A 14764-nucleotide genomic window follows, 5' to 3' on the forward strand; every position below is an offset into this window, starting at 1 on the left:
GAGGAAGGTCTCTCGGCCGAGGTCGTAGAGACCATCCTGCACTCCAGAGCTCCGTCCACGAGGAAGCTGTACGCTTTGAAATGGAGACTTTTCTCAGCATGGTGCAGAGAACGCCAGTGGGACCCAGTTAACTGCCCGGTTGGTACAGTGCTGGAGTTCCTGCAGGCAAGGTTCTCGGCAGGGTTGACCCCCTCCACAATAAAGGTGTACGTGGCGGCCTTGGGTGCCTTCCACGTCCCTTTCGGTGGAGTGTCTTTGGGAAGACACCCTCTAATTACACGCTTCCTCCGTGGCACTTTAAGGTTGAGGCCGGCTATGCACTCGAGGGTCCCAGCATGGGACTTGGCCATTGTTTTGAGGGGTTTGTCCGGACCACCGTTCGAACCTCTGGAGGTTTCGGACAAGTTCCTCACCCTAAAAACCATCTTTCTTTTGGCCGTATCATCTCTCAAAAGAATAGGAGATATTCAGTCCCTGTCGGTAGGGCCCTCATGTTTAGAGTTTGCGCCTGGGATGGTGAAAGCATTTCTGCATCCCAGGCCGGGTTATGTCCCCAAGGTTCCTACGAGCCCACGGGGCCCCATCACTCTCCAAGCCTTCTGTCCTCCTCCGTTTAAGACGTCAGACCAGGAAAGATTAAATCTGCTGTGTCCTGTGAGGGCACTGGATACATACGTCCACAGAGCTGCCCTGTGGAGAAAATCTGACCAATTGTTTGTCTGTTTCGGACCCCCTAAGAAGGGGGCTCCAGTATCCAAGCAGAGGATGAGCAAGTGGGTGGTCGAGGCCATCTCACTTGCTTATGAAGCGGCCGGGCAGCCGTCTCCACTGGCTGTCCGGGCGCATTCAACCAGGGGTATGGCTGCTTCAAAAGCACTCTTGTCGGGGGCTTCCCTCCACGATATTTGTAACGCGGCCGGATGGTCGTCTCCTTTAACCTTCGTCAGGTTCTATGAACTAGACCTGGCATCTACTGTTGGGGCGCAGGTTCTCTCGTAACCGTGTGCGCTTCTGCTTCACACATACGAGACACTTGGTCCTATGGCGATGTGGGTTTAAGCGTTCTCACAGCGTTTCGACGCAGCTCGAGTTCCCCGAAAGGGAACGTCTCAGGTTACGTATGTAACCCTAGTTCCCTGAGGGAACGAGACGCTGCGTCGCTCTGCCATACTCCCGGCGTGTCCGTGATCACTTACTTCAGGCTTTATCAGAAGTTAGTTCCTGTTTGTTTTCACGGACGCTTTATAGCTTCCGGTCGATGACGTCATCACGCCGACGATCGATCTTTTTTCCGATGGAATGGTTCTACAGGCGCTTCACGACGCATTAACGCAGAGGCGTTCTCACAGCGTTTCGACGCAGCGTCTCGTTCCCTCAGGGAACTAGGGTTACATACGTAACCTGAGACGTTTTTTTTCTTCAGGCGATCACATTTGTTTGCCTCACACTGATAATATGGCAAATCAGGTGCTATTTCTTTCAGTTTTTTTATCACCGCATCCCTTTTATCCTCATCATCTCTTCAGATTTTTTTGAATGCAAATGCTTTAATTCCCCCATATTTCTCTAACATTTGAAGATTGGCTTTAATGCTGAATTTCCCGTCATTTGATATGCATTTATCCAAACAGGGTGAATTTACAGTGAAATAAACCACACATTTATTTTTAACGTTCAAAACGTCCTTCAGAAAATTCTTCAGGCGGAACTCGGAATGATCTTGTTTATTTTTATCAGCCCTTGCAGCGATCAGGTCATTGGTCTTGTAAACCTCATTCTTCTGAAACATTTTTTTCACTTCAGTTAAGTCCGGACCTAAATAGTCTGAACCTGGAAGACATTGTTTCTTCTCGACTCTGAACACGATAGCGTATTGTCCCATGTCACGCAACCTGGAAATTAAAGCAGTGGGAATTTTCTGAGCTTATTTGTTAAATAACAAATAGTAACATAAAGAAAATGCGTGATATATAATTAAAAATTCTAAAATAGCTTCATGTTAAAATGATTGTTTAATGGTGCAATAATTAACAAATCATTCTGATTTAGAACTCAATACATTCTGTTACAGTCAAATATTGCTATAGTATTATATTTTCTTAATATATTTCTTGTCATTTCATGCAGTAATCATTAATAAATGGGTAAGTTCACCAGTAGTAATACATTAAATCATGATTATCTGTGCATTAGTTAAGCATGAATAAATGCATATTAGTGCACCCGTATTCTAAAGTGTTATTCTACTAATATGTTCAATGAAAGAAACTTAATGAAAGCTTTAGCATAAGTTCTGCCAGGAAGACTTAATTGTTACGTCACTGCAACTTCTATCTATCCAATCACATTCTAATACTTGGGTATAAAAGATCGGTACTTACTCATGTTTGAGTTCGCAGATGCTGACGCACCAATTCACCGCCATCCACCCCACCACCTCCAAGTCAAATCCTTCCCTACTCCACCCCACCACCACCACCAGGATGGTCCCTTCCATACCTCACGGGGGGGTCGGCTGCGCCTCTGCCTTCGTCTTCAGGCAGGATATGCAGAGTCCATACCCTCTGATTGCGAGCTACGGACGGGGCCTATGCCAAAGTACTTTATTGCTTGCTGGATTGTTAATAAATGGATTATTGTCACAGTATTTATTCTCCCGAGTCTTTCTGGCAGAACTGATTCTCAAAGTTTTCCACAATATTTATGAGGGTTTTCCGGTCCACATCCTCACCCACAGCACAAGTACAAAAGTGAAGCAGGCAGATCAGGAGGATCCTCAGAGGTACAGCAAAAACCTGAAGAAAACACACACAAACACTTTATACACAAAGCCCACCAGAATATTCTTTGATTAAACTGAATATTTGTATGCCAGACCTACGTGAGCAATAGTGACGCTATTTTATATCCACTAACAATGGTAAGTGATGAAGAAGTATGAATATAACTTACCATTTTATCTGTTGTTCAGATCAGAAGGTTCAGAAATGCGTCATCACGAGTGATGTGAAAGAGGAAGTAGATGGTTTTTATTCTGACACTTGACCAGCCCTCTTCTTCAACACCATGAAAAGACCTATTAAAAATCTTCACACTCACATCACTGACTCCTTTAATAATGAGCATCGTTGTGTGTATCATATGGACTTCCTCAAAATGATCAATAAGAAAAAAAAACATTTATAGTTTTTCTCAATCAATTTGACATATTTCTCCAAATTAATGTAGTTGCTCTAAAAACAATTAACACAGCAAACTAAACTCACTAACATTGTCAAAAAAAAAGTTCAGTATTCACTCTATAATGATGCAATGCGGTTTACTCTATTAAAGGTGCACTATGGAACTTTTCCGTCCGCTTGAGGTAACTGAGGGTAACGCAGATATGACGTCATTGACAGGCGACTCCCTCAGATGTCCCGGTTCCTTGCAGGGATGGATTGGCAATCTGTGTGTTCTGGAAAAGTCCAGTACGGCCGTCGGCAAAAAAAAAAAAAAAAAAAAAAGTACAAACTACAAGTGTGTTCTCTGTTTATTTAATATCAGCTGCAGATATTAGGACTGTCCCCGACTAAGGATTTACATATTCGAATCAGAATTGTCAAATCATTCTATAGTCAACTGATAGTCGAATCATCTATGTGTGTGTGAATGGGTTGGGAGGGGCATGACACTGGTCAGCAGGAGGGTAAAACTATTTTTATTTTATTTTACACACTGCACACAGCAAGAACTTTTATTAAAGGTACCAAAATGGCCTGCCAACTGACAGACGAACTGACAATGGTTTTCTTATTTAGGTTTTCTTAAAAGGTAAATAAAAGGTGAAACATTTTCTTATAACATGTTATAGCCCCATTTAAAATACAGAATCACCCAAATATATAAAATAAGATTAAAAAAATTATATATATTAAAAAAACCTGCATAGAGAGGAAAAAAACACACTGAATGCCGACTGGATTTGCATTTCTGAGGGTGTACTCACACTAGCCAGTTTGAACCGTGCCCGAGTGCGTTTGACTACCAAAGCACGGTTCGTTTGACTAGTGTGAGTTGGCCTGCTTGGAAGAGGTGGGCCAGAGCACGGATCAGTTGGACTCGGGCACGGTTCACATGCAGTGTGAGCGCTAACCGTGCTGGAGTCCGTAATCAAAGCTGCAAAGTCCTTGCTGCACTTCAGCTGGTACCTTGCAAACCTCATAATACGAGCAGCACGATTACGTGAACATTTTCGCGCCACTAAGGCGACACATCTGTTTAACAACAGGCTGTGAGAGGGCTGTGGACCACCGTGGACCAAACGACACAAAATTATCCACAAAGAAAACAGAGCGATAGACTCCATCGTGTTCAGAGAGCGCCGCTCTTCCTGTTTATCCCGAAACCGTTGCACCATAATGACGTAAGCGTGCTCCGGCACAAATGATGAAACCCTATGTGAGTGCAGGCCAGCGGGGGAGGGGGGAGAGGGGAGGGGGGACAATCGTACTCGGGCCCGGTTCATGGCAACCGTGCCTAGTGTGAGTACACCCTGAATTAGAAACGGCTGAAATGTTTGAAAACACTTTTACCCTACCCGATCTAAAAATAAATCTAGTCTTTCACTCTGCTTGTGTGCGTGTTAGTCTCTTAAAATTGTGTGCGCGGAAAACCAACTTGTTAACGTTGGCCGGCAGCAATGCACTCTGGTTTTACTGATAATAAATCCAGCCTTGGAGAAAATTCTTTCTTATGGTGTGGAAGTAGATGGGATGCTGTGGAATCTCTTTGCGGCCCCTTGGACAGCTTTGGGTATCTCTCCTCATTCTTTTGCCACCATTCCAGTGATTCTGTACTGCTTTAGTGTCCTTTAAATAAGCCCTCATCTTACTGTTCCCTGGCTGTTGCTCCTGTTCATTACTGGACAACAGCATCTACATCACTTGGTCTTTCTCTTTACTTTGTCTTGAAGGGCCTGCAGTATCAAGCTCTTCCACCAATTCACTGTCAACATCTACCTCCTGTAAAGGCCTGGCCGCTAAACTCTCAGTCAGATTTTCTACCACAGTTTACACCTCATTCCTTTGCTCATCAGTGCAAAAAGAAAGCTTCATAAAACGTGAGCCAAGAATTGCTGCCTTGATATAAACACTGCTTTCCAAAAGACGGCCTTTATGCTCCCATCGTCTGTCAATCTCCTCTTTCAGGGTACTCATGAGGGTCTTAGTAACAGCACTGGTGTCTTCATGTACCACCAAGTGTGTCTTAATGTTTATAAGCATTGGAACAGTGGCAGACAGAGATGTGTTCATATCTTGTGACAAAAGCTTTCAGATTGATCATTGGCTTGAGAACATTGACTATGTCCTCTGCCATTCTCCACTGGGATGTTGTGAGCTCTAGATCACGGTCGGATCGTTTGCTGACACTTGAATCCGTCAGCACTGGTGAAACTGGTCCTCTTTGCTCTAACAGGCAATCGAGCATAAGATAGACAGAATTCCATCGAGTGACAACATCTTGCACAAGTTTATGCTCTGCAAGATTCAGTTCTCTTTGTTTATTTGCAAGTGCTGTGGTGGTGGCCTTTGCACTTTTTTTGAAGTGTGAAACCAGGCGCCTTTCAGCTGCAACAGTCCGACACAAGGGATCTTTCTTTAATGCGCTGTTAATGCACAATTGCAGTGTATGCCCCGTGCAATGGACTCCCTATACAGTTCACCTTGATAGGTCTCGGGCCAGTTGATTGATGCATGCAACCATATTCGTTGCATTGTCGTGGACAACAGGAACGATCTTAGTACTTGGAATGTCCCAATCAGAAATGACTTCTTTCAGTGTTTGTGAAATATGTTTTGCTGTATGACTTTCCTCCATTTATTTTGTTGCTAACACAAAATGTTCCAGTCGCCAGTAATAACCCAGCCAACACACCCATGTGGGGCCCAAAGGGGTTGCACATGGGCTGATATCTGGGGCCCACCTGGGCTACCCAACTGGGACCCAGCTAATTTTGTCCTCAGTTTCCATGGAGGCCCCACATGGGTTTGCCCAGAAAGGTTGATGGTGGGTATCTTGATGGGCTCATACCGGGCCCATATGGGTGACCCAGGTAGAACCCATTCGGGGCTTACATGGGTTAGCCCAGATGGGTTGAAGATGGGTCTCTTGATGGGCTCATACTAGGCCCATATGGGTAACCCAGGTAGCACCCATTTGGGGCCTACATGGGTCTGCCCATATGGGCTGATGACGGGACCCAGATAGGTGTAATGTTGGGCTCTTATGGGCCACAACGGGTATATATATATGGGCTTGCACATTTTCTGTTTGGGTTACCTTATTTTACAGTAAACCCCGTAATACAAACATTTCATGTAATCCACTAACTACATTCAAATGTTAAAGGTATTCAATGAACTGAAACCAGTTTATGCTTTACGTTATTAATCAAGGTTTATTAGGAACAATTCAAATATGACTATTATAACATTTATAACTTTATAACACAAAAATATCAACAATAAAAAATGTATACATTAAAATGAAGCTCCTGACAAACTTAATTTGACATAAACTGCATATCTGAACACTCAAAAATAATGTATTTCACAAACAAAATGAAAAAAAAAACAAAAAAACAGTGCAGCTCCTCACTCCTCTGTCGTCGGCCTCCCAACAACCCTTTGAAAAGACAAAATAAATTAAATCAACCATTGTTCCACTTTTTTTATTCCCCTTTTCACACTTTTGGTACCCCACATGAAGTTGGTCTAGATCAGAAGTTTGTAAATCTGTCCTGAAATACCCTCAGCACTGAACATACTGGCTGCGCAAAACAGTACATTTTGACCAACTTTTACCACTTTTGAAGTAATTTAGATGAGAAAATAGTATTGTAGAAAATACATGCTGTTGCCAATGCTCTTTCTGTTTTGTTGTAGATCATTAAACCATTGTGCTGCCTCATAAGTCTGTCCGAAATCAGTTTTGTGAGGTACCTTACTATCTAAGCGCTGCCTGTTAAGTCGTTGGCTGATAGGTCGGAGAGGCAACGAGTCAGCTGCATAAGTTGTCAGATGCAGCCTTTGTATGTCTTCCTCATCTAATACATCTGATTCATCTTATCAGCTTATTATAGAAGACCTGAGATTATGCAAGACCTGAAGTGGGTATGCAGAGCTGACAGATTCCAGGACAAGTCACTGTAACAAGTTACGGTCACTCTACACTGCGTGCAGATTTTCAGGCACGTTGATTTTCTGATCATATTTTTTTATCAGGCATTCCAAATCACATCAATCTTAATAGCTACTATTCTTTTTGTATTTAATCATTTATGAGTGATATATGATTGAAAATAAAAAAAAGATCAGTAAAATCAACGTCCCTCATCTGCACTGTATGTAACAGCACTCAAATGGTAAAAGAATTTTGAATTTGTATTGATATGCACTATCATTCTTATCTTTTTATAGTTTTTATTACCATTTAAAACCAAGCAAGTCTTAAATGATTTACCCGTCTTGCTGTCCACCACGTGCCCTCACAGTGCGGTGTCCTCCCCTGTCCCTGGCACCGATTAGCCACTTTGACACTGCCTTTTCTGCGTCTCTTCTGGTAATAGAGTTTGTAAGCACATTTTTTTTCAAGCTTCCTGTAAAATATATAAAGAGCATTAAAGTGAGATTAAATTCCAACAAAAAGGAGTTATCTGCACTTTGACATTTTTCAGGAAATAAAATAATGGTATCAGATATAATATCTGCTATACACAAATGGTTTCTGTGGATTTTTACAAAAGTGACAAGAGCAACATTTTTGCTCCAAAGGTTTATTATATACCAATCAAACACAGAAACAAGGGCACAGGGCAATATTTAAAGGGATGGTTTACCCAAAAACTAAATTTGTGTCATGATTTAATCATAAATAGTTATACCCATCTCGGCAAGTTTTCTTGTAAACACAGTCGGTTATGTCTAAAGTAAATGTAAACAGTTGAGAAATGGATTTCATTATTTTGGATAAAAGCATTATGTCTTAAAGTCACAGCAGCCAATAAATACTTGGTGCTATGCCATTAATTTTAATAAAACAACAAAACACAGCTTTAACATAGATTCATCAATATCCAATTTATACAGTAAACACTATGGTCTTATTTTGCATTTATTACATTTCTGTTCCTGAATTCTACACTCTCAGAAACAAGGTACAGTGGAGGTAAAATTTTGTTCCTTGGGGAACAAAACAAATAACTGTACCTTTAAAGGTACACAATTAGTCTTTAGGGTACAATTATACCATTGTTTTCCTCAGTTCGGTCCTAGTGAGTCGCTGTCCTGCAGAGTTCCAAGCCTGAAACACATCTATAGAAGCTCTTATTGAGAATTAACAGGTCTAGATGTTGATGTTTTATTAAAAAAGTTTGGTCACCATTATGGTGATCAGTGTTTCATTTAGGCAGGCAGTTTGACTTGGAATTTTAGGTGAGTTTGTGGTTTTGTTACAGTGTAAACAAAACACATAATTGTTCAAAACAAAATAAGCCATTAAAAATTATCATAAAGAATAATGTTTGACTAAACATCACTTAATACCAAAAATAACACATAATATTCACCAATAATACATCTGACATTCTGAATTTTGATTTTTAAAAACATTCTAAGGGGGAAACATTTAGACGCACATTTATATCAAGAATCAGCATATGAATCTCAACAATGGTGACATACTTAATGCTGCAATGCATGCTAGGAGCCACACGTTTTACACTATGGTGGCTTAGAAGGGATTGAGCTAAACTCTGGAGGACATCAAATCTCTAAGGGCTGAACTTACCTATACCTGACTTAGAGGTACAAAAAAAACCCAGTGACGTCCACTTGTACCTTAAAAGGTACAATTTTGTACTTTTTTTTTTTTTTTGACAGCGTACTGTTAGACCTAACTGAATTTGTAACTTTTGTTCTATTGTATTTATCTATGCTTAACTATTTATGCTTAACTATTTAATCTTATTATATTAATAATACTTAACTTGTATTAGTTCACCTGTGTTTAATTATGTTTGAACTGTATTATTTATTTGTAAGAAAACTTACGTTTTGATCACTATACCAATAATTAACAGTTAGTTATCAGTGAAATTGGCAGTATGCCTGGTCTATATTCTCATAATTTGAGGTATTCTCGGTCCAAGTATGGACAATTACTTGCACTGATTTGTGAAGAACAACTCAAGTCTAACCTCTGTTTGCACATGAATGTGGTACAAACTATTCAACAAAGAGTAAACATACCATACACAACCTCAAACAGTTTGAGCCCCCGAAACTCTCGCTTTCCATGGCGACCAACAAAATTGTACTCCCTTGATAATGGGTTGTCTAAAAGGAAGGCCATCATTCTTTTTGTGGCTTCATCCACAGTACTCCCTCCAATATCTGCCACCACGGCAACCTAAGGGAAATCAAGATTATCATTATGAGGCAGAAAACACAAAACAAAATAACCTGAATAATCACAAATACATTCCCCCCCAAATCGTGCAGCCATAGGTTAAAGCAGTGGTTCTCAAACCTGTCCTAGGGACCCCCCACCAGTGCACAATTTGTATGTCGCCTTCATCTAACACCTGATTCAACTCATCAGCTCATTAATAGAGACTGCAAAACTTGAATTGGGTGTGTCTGATGAAGGAAATATACAAAATGTGCAGTGGTGAGGGGTCCCCAGGACAGGTTTGAGAACCATTGCGTTAAAGGGTTAATTACCCCAAAATTTAGTTATGTACCCTCATGTCATTCTAAACCCGCTGGATTACTATTATTTTTATTTGGTTTTTGCGCTCTAAAGTATTTTCGTCCCTTCTTAACATTAAGGTTGAACCACTGTCACATCGACTAGCCTATTTAAACAATGTTTTTACTTCCTTTCTGGACCTTGAAAGTTGCAATGACGTTGTTGCTTATGGAAGGGTCAGAGAGCTCTCAGATATAATCAGAAATATCTTAATTTGTGTTGAACGGAGGTCTAACGGGTTTAGAAGGACACGAGAGGGAGGAATTTGACAGAATTTTCATTTTTGGTTGAACTAACCCTTTAAATCAATGTTGTACTATTTTACAGCGGAAGTAGTGATCTATTGCGTGTACTGTGTATCAAGTTAATACACAACACTATTTCTTCCAATTCCTAGGGAACACTCTCATAATTCCTATGCAGTTACCTCTTTAACAGTTTTTGTTTTATAATTGTACTACAATTGTGTTGCCTGTGCTGCAAAAAATTCTACCTCTGTAGCAAAAAGGCTACAGTACAAATGTCTTAGGCCACTATTAAATTTGTTGCTTTAGAAAAGAGTATAATGACCATATATATTTACAAATGAAACCTGAAGATACAGGAAATGTATAGGCAGTATTAAAAAGCTGATAGAAAACCAGCTTTTATATAGGCTAAAGTGGCAAGTTTTTAGTGCCACCTCACCTTACTGTTGAGCAATGAGATGTCCATACCTGGTTTGGGGCTGCATTTCTGCTAGTAGTGTTTTTTTCAATTTCTGCTAGTAGTGTTGACAAAAAGCTATTGTGTTCTATATATAGCCATATAGTGGCATTTATATAATTTTTTTTTTTTTTACCTGTACTTTCTGTTTGTATCTTAATGAAAAAATAAATATAGATGGTCATTGAAACTTTGATAAAATAACAAGCTGGTGCGGTGGCCTAAGACTTTTGCACAGTAATGTACGTGCAAAAATGTTAATATTAAGCCTGTTAACCTGCAAATTTGTCCTGTTAGGACATACCATGTGTTTGTGGAAGGTGGGGTCTGTCAATTTTTGCTCCATCGCATCAACATCAGTGATCGTCTTCAGAGGGAAAACGATACCCTCTGGAAGTACTGCAACAGTAGTTGAATCATGTTGTGTGAGGAGGGATTGTATCATCCTCCCATGAACCCTCTGTGTCTCCTTGATGTCCTCCAGTAGGGTTAGGAGACGTGCAAACATGCCATCTCTAAATGAAGAACTGGCACCTTGCAGAACTGTCCTGGTGCGATCTGGAGTAACACCCGTTAAAGGAGTTGAAGGTGGAGGGGGCTGAATAAACAGACGGGTCTTAAGTGAGTGGAGAGCCTGCGGTTGGAGGTTCTCTGGCACTGGGGGAGGTAAATGCAGATCTGTAAATGAAGAACTGGCAACTTGCAGAACTGTCCTGGTGCGGTCTGGAGTAACAGCCGTTAAAGGACTTGAAGATGGAGGGAGCTGAATAAACGGACGGGTCTTGAGTAAGGGGAGAGCCTGCGGTTGGAGGTTGTCTGGAACTGGGGCAGGTAAATGCACACTGGATGGATGATCATTCCCAGCACCATCGAGTTCCTCATCAGAGCTTGACATACAGACTGGCCTTGAAATGCACAAAATGTAGAGCATAATTAAGTACTTCTACAAGTTTCAAATTATAGCTGTATGTGCAATGTAGGATAATGAATAATAATGAAATATGAAAACAGTACTTTAATGTTACACTCTCAGCATTAAAGAAGCACTTCATTGACTTCACTGAATTAATTAATTATACATCGAATCGTATTAAAATTACTGATGTTATTCAGTCACAGGAAGTGATTTTCCTACCTGGTGAAGTGCCCTTTACCTGGCTAAAATTGATTAATTTTAATGATGGAATCACAGCATCTGGTTTATTAGGCTGCTGACTTGAAGATCTGCCACTGCCGAACATAATGCGGATCTGACACGCATTTAATTTTCTTACAACTCTTTTAGTTTATTTAAGACGTTATTTTAAAATACTCTACAAAATGGCCATTTTTGTACAATTATGTGTGTTATTGTTTGTTCAAGCCTAAAAAGAAAATTCAGAGGCTGAGCTGATTGTGTTAAAGGGGTGATAAATTGTGAAAATAACTTTCCCTTGAGCTTTTGATATATAAAAGGTCATGGTAATATAAGATTATCCTGTACATTTTAGAGCTGCAAACGTCCTTGTTAGTCAAAGAAAAGCTTTTATAGACACCAGGCCCAGAAAACAATCGTGTGCTTCATCCTGACATCATCTAGTGGCGAAACACCGCCTCTACAGAATAATAAGCACGTGTAGTTCAGTAGCCCCGCCCACCGACTCATCAGATCACGCTAGTCAGCAGCAATAAACATGCAGAAGAAGATTGTTATGTTGATATTGTGGAAGAATAGTCTCTGCATAAGATTCCATTGGATCGTAATATTAGGAATGTGTAATACTTCATTTATTTTTAATGAAGTTCCAGCTCACGTGGGGAAGACCGTTTGCGTGTTCGCTTCATTTCACTGCAGTATTGTTTGTAAACTAGTCTCAGGTTTTGCAGACATATTGAGATTAAAACACAATGCTGTTTCTTCCAAATTGGATCTGACAGGAATGTTGCAACAAACTTGTGTGAGTAAAATGTCTTTTTTATATGTAATAGTAGTCCCGAGGATGTGTGTTTTCCAGATGGGCTACCAAAACGAATGCATATTTTCTTGATCTGGGCGCGTGCGCACGTGTGTGTATGTTTGTTCACGCTTATATCCACAGATCGTGTGTGCCATGTAAAACAAAAATAATATTCCAATCAATCGCGGGTGGATGAGAAATCATTATGTTTGTTAGATAAAGACGTTTATGAGCCCTGTGAGAGAATCATTCCGGTGCCGCTTTCAAAACAATCCCTCATGTGAACTGAACTGACGGAGCTGAAGCTCATTAAATGTGCAAATCTTCTCCAATCCTAGCCGTGCGCGTTTACTTCCAATCTCCAGTGACACGCCCATCAAAACCCAGCGTTCAGGAGAGAGTCTCAAAACCAGTGTAGAAAATAGCCTATTGCTGATTAGTTATGATGTTTTTTAATGTAAAAACCACACAAACGTCATTAGTTGACCTCAGAAAACAGTATAAATTTTTTTTAAAGCCAGTTCATGACACCTTTAAATATTTGTAACCGCATTAAACAGAAAAGGTAATGAAAAATTTGAGTTGTTAAGTAATAATCCTAATCAAGAACAAGTGTTTCTTTTAAAATCAATGTATCCAATAAATATAGTCATACCTTTTTTTGCGCTTCCCTTTTCCCATACTTGAATCAGACTCGGTCTGCAAGTCAGAGGTTGCCTCAGATTTGAAAAGCTTTGCTGTGGCTTGGGCATAGTTTCCTGTGATAGACATTGACATTTACCAATAAAAATAGTTACTACAATTTCAGAAACATGCTTTCGGAATGCGACTTATCAGTAGAATTACCTGCTTTTCCCAAGACGCGCACTTTAAACTGTAGCCAGTCAGGGTTTGGAACAAGTTCATCCTTTACTGCCTTGCTGATATTGACTCGTCCAGGTGGCCAGTAACAAGCATCTTCCTCTGGTCCAGTAAACCACTTGCAGGGTACAATAGCTACACCTCCACCATCCAAAAAATCCACAACCGCAAATGGTAGCATGCTGGAAAAAATTAAAACAACCCAGCTAGTGCAGCTGTGGCAATGCCACATATCCAGATTTAAATGGCAATAGCACTATTTTCCTCCTTAATTCCTCAACCGATACCACATGCAAGTCTTTGGATAAGTTTGAAACAACGTGAATTCCAAGGCATGCCGAGTCAATTGGGTAGCTGAAAAAAGATTCATAGGTTTCAAAGAAGTGACAGATTACCTTGATAGTTTTACAAGAAAGCAAAATATTTCTCACAATGACAATCCTTCCCCCTATGGAAAAACAGTTATCGCCTTTACAGCAAGAAATGAATGTCTGTCCATCATTGTACTGCCTGTACTGCTGGCATGTTCCAAGTTCTTCAGTTACTGGTCCAGAGAAATGTAGCTGTTTGAGAGGAGAGGAAATAGTTATTTTCTTCTGTTTTGCCACTCTCTGCTTCTCATGGATGCGCCTGACAATTTGCTGCACAGGATTTTGGGGTCTCCGTACGATGTTTTTAAGTTTACCTAAATATGTTTCAAATGGGAAGCAGGAAATGTTATCCAAAGGACCAAAGTTCCGTGCATCTTGGGCAATGTGTATCAAAGAATGTATGTTGTATCCAACAAATTCAAGGCCGTAAATCAAGCTAAACTCTTGGACAAAAATATTCAAAATATCTTCTGCATAGTCACAGTTTTCAGTACACAAATCAGGGCTAAGAAGTATTCTTATTGATACAGACAAAAGTATAAAGTTTCTATACATTGAATTGGGTATATTTTTAAGTAGGACAACAGGACCTGTGTAAAGCAAAAACTGTCTTAATTCAGTTGCTTTCCACATACTTATTTCTAAGAGAGACCTTGGTTTCCTAGCAAAATTCCTCGGTAAATACTGCCTGACAGAAGCCATGAATGCTGAAATTGCAGTGAGATTTTGAACTGACTGCCTGCATTTCAGAGGCCCTTTTAACCAGAGATAAATCAACTGGCGCATCACACCCAAACACACAAGGTGCATATAATCAAGCACAAAACTTGAGACTAACCCTACACCTAACTCAGACAGGGGTGAAACTCCACCTTGGTGCTCTTCATAACCCATTTCCCTAAATGTCTGATCAGTCCTTAGCTCTGCAGACAACTCAGGAAAAGACATTCTCCTATTTACATGGACACCTTTTTGTGTGCAGCGCTCACATGCGTAATACCCAGTGTGACCCTTCACACATTTGAGGAACGCACGTGCTGGAGCATCACATATGAATGCATCAGGAGCAGCAACTGCGAAATGCACATCATTATACTG

The 14764-nt window shown here is 40.4% G+C and overlaps 2 long non-coding RNA genes across 2 annotated transcripts; both read right to left on the minus strand.

Moving 5' to 3' along the window:
- Nucleotides 1-1414: 1414 nt before the first annotated feature.
- On the minus strand, nt 1415-3057 carry LOC137085314 (uncharacterized). Its single transcript, XR_010906961.1, has 3 exons — nt 2953-3057; nt 2677-2795; nt 1415-1892 (listed from the first exon to the last, which is right to left on the minus strand). It is a non-coding gene; the product is annotated as an uncharacterized lncRNA (long non-coding RNA).
- Nucleotides 3058-11227: 8170 nt separating this feature from the next.
- On the minus strand, nt 11228-13482 carry LOC137085315 (uncharacterized). Its single transcript, XR_010906962.1, has 3 exons — nt 13281-13482; nt 13090-13192; nt 11228-11402 (listed from the first exon to the last, which is right to left on the minus strand). It is a non-coding gene; the product is annotated as an uncharacterized lncRNA (long non-coding RNA).
- Between the last annotated feature and the right edge of the window lie 1282 nt (nt 13483-14764).

This window comes from Pseudorasbora parva, chromosome 8, assembly GCF_024679245.1.
Source record: "Pseudorasbora parva isolate DD20220531a chromosome 8, ASM2467924v1, whole genome shotgun sequence".
Taxonomy (NCBI): Eukaryota; Metazoa; Chordata; class Actinopteri; order Cypriniformes; family Gobionidae; genus Pseudorasbora; species Pseudorasbora parva.